We start from the raw sequence: 2,814 nt of genomic DNA, 5'->3' as shown, positions 1-2,814 counted from the left end.
GAGGTGTTAAGATAAAAACAGCAATAATCTCTCACAGATCCAAGGGGATACCCAAGGGAGTGAAATTTCTTCTAAAAATGCAATTTCTTTCTTAATAATGCTTCATTAACCTTTGTTTTATTTGTAGACTAGCAGTACCCGGCCACGCATTGCTGTGGGTCAGAATCGCATGTGCGTTGCTGAACCACAACAACCTTCCCTGTCCTCCAGTCCTCCCCACCATTCCCCCCCCTCCCCACCTCACTGGGCTCCTCGGCCTCCCAACCATTCCTCACTCCACCGTCCCCTCGTCCTCCCAACCATTCCCAACTCCACCGTCCCCTCTTCCTTCCCACCATGCCCACTCCCCTGTCCTTTTGTCCTCCCCACCATTCTCCATTCCCTCATCCCCTCGTTCTCAACATCCCAATTTCCCCCGTCCCCTTGTCCTTCCTCATCATTACCCCCTCCCTTGTTCCCTCATTCTCCCCACCATCTCTCACTTCCGTTCCCTCGTCCTCCCCATATTCCCCTCTCCCTCGTCTGATGCCTTCCCAAATGGTCTAATGTTTCCATCAGAAAATTGGGAATATCAAGTGATCCGATGTTCCCATCACTCAAATATAAGAAAACAGTAAAAAAATGAAATAAAAATATGAAAAAATAAAATAATAAACTATACTCACAAAATAAACGGTATGGTAAACAACACAGCTCAATTTAAATGCAATTCACACAAAATAATTAAATCAAAATGAAAATAAATCAAAATCTATGAAAATTCAATTTATCAATGCAATCAGATACATTGAAATGGAATTGTAACATATTTACGATAGCACGTGTGTTGCTCTTACATGCAACAGATGGCATTGCTTTTCAAGAAAAACATAGTTTTACCTGTCACAGGTATGGCATCTGTGCTTATACTTACGAAATGAAAGGTATGGTAAACAACACAGCTCAATTCCTACACAATGTCACACAAAATAATTCAATAAGAAATAAAATAAATCGAAATCTATGAAAATAAAATTTATCAATGCAATCGGAAACATTGAAATGGAATTCGTGACATATTTAGTATAGCATACATGTTGCTATTATGTGCAACAATGGCAGTGATTTTCAAAAACGCATGTTTTTACCTGTCAGAGGGATGGTATCTATATAGTAGGTATATAAAAAGACGAGCCTATTCAAGTGCAACGTTGTTTCAAATTTTCAAAGCAATCGGTGAAATTTTCAAAGCAATGAGTGAAGAACTTTCGGAGATTATAGCGTGCGTTGCTCTTACATCCAACAGATGGCGCTGTTTAAAAAAAAAATGTTTTATCCTGTCACAGGTGAGGCATGTATATAGTAGATATATAAAAATACGCGCCTATTCGAATGCAACGTTGTTTCAAAATTTTAAAGCAATCGGTAAAGAGGTTTTGAAGATTTCCCTCACATGAAAAACTCATGAAAAACATAGTTTTTCAGAAAAGGCATGTTTTTTTACCGTCACAGACGTGACATCAATATAGTGTATATATAAAAACCAGCTCGGATGCGAATGGAACGTTGGGTGAAAATTTCAAAGCAATCGGTGAAGAACTTTCCGAGATTAGGGGTCATGAACAAACGAACATTTCCATTTTTATTTATATAGATTTGGATTAGCCAGTTTCTGTTTCTGTAATTCTATTTCAAAGTCATGATAATGAATTGGAACAGTCTAAGACATTATTATGGAATCATCTCAATATTCGACAGAGACATCACCTGTCAATCCATGACAGGTAAGTATTACCTGGTATTGTATTGCTAGGTATTGCACACCTAGAAAGAATTGGGTTTGTAAGTCTACACCAACACGGCTTTAGAGCAGGGAAATCATGCCTGACGAACCTCCTAGAGTTTTATGATACGGAAACGAAAATAAGGCCAGACACAGAAGGATGGGCATATTGCATATTTCTGAACTGCCAAAAAGGCTTTGATACAGTACAGGAGTAGATGGAAATGCACTACCATAAGTAAGGAATTACCTGACAGACTGGTTTCAGAGTGACAGTGAGAGGCGAGGAGTCGGACTGGAGTAAAGTAACAAGCAGGGGGGTGCCTCAAAGAAGTTTGAGACTCAGATGTGTCACAGAGATGTTAGGAAGTTTTCTTTTAGAGTAAGGGTAGTGAGTAAATGGAATGACCCAAAGGAGCAGATTGTAGAAATTGTGAATTGTAACTTCGTTCATAACTTTAAAAGTAGGTATGATAGAGGAATAGGCTATCATTCTATGATAGGAGAGAGAGAGAGAGAGAGAGAGAGAGAGAGAGAGAGAGAGAGGAGAGAGAGAGAGAGAGAGAGAGAGAGAGAGAGAGAGAGAGAGAGAGAGAGAGAGAGAGAGAGAGAGAGAGAGAGAGAGAGAGAGAGAGAGAGAGAGAGAAAGAGGAGAGAGAGAGAGAGACGAGAGAGAGAGAGAGAGAGAGAGGAGAGAGAGAGTGAGAGAGAGGAGAGAGAGAGAGGAGAGAGAGAGAGAGAGAGAGAGAGTAGAGAGAGAGAGAGAGTAGAGAGAGAGAGAGAGAGAGAGAGAGAGAGAGGAGAGAGAGAGAGAGAGAGAGAGAGAGAGTAGAGAAAGAGAGAGAGAGAGAGAGAGAGAGAGAGAGGGGAGAGAGAGAGAGAGAGAGAGAGAGAGAGAGAGAGAGAGAGAGAGAGAGAGAGAGAGAGAGAGAGAGAGAGAGAGAGAGAGAGAGAGAGAGAGAGAGAGAGAGAGAGAGAGAGGAGAGAGAGAGAGAGAGAGAGAGAGAGAGAGAGAGAGAGAGAGAGGAGAGAGAGAGAGAGAGAGAGAGGAG

This window comes from Procambarus clarkii, chromosome 28 (genome assembly GCF_040958095.1).
Source record: "Procambarus clarkii isolate CNS0578487 chromosome 28, FALCON_Pclarkii_2.0, whole genome shotgun sequence".
NCBI lineage: Eukaryota > Metazoa > Arthropoda > Malacostraca > Decapoda > Cambaridae > Procambarus > Procambarus clarkii.
The sequence above is the reverse complement of the archived record's forward strand: the minus strand, read 5'-3'. Positions refer to the sequence as shown.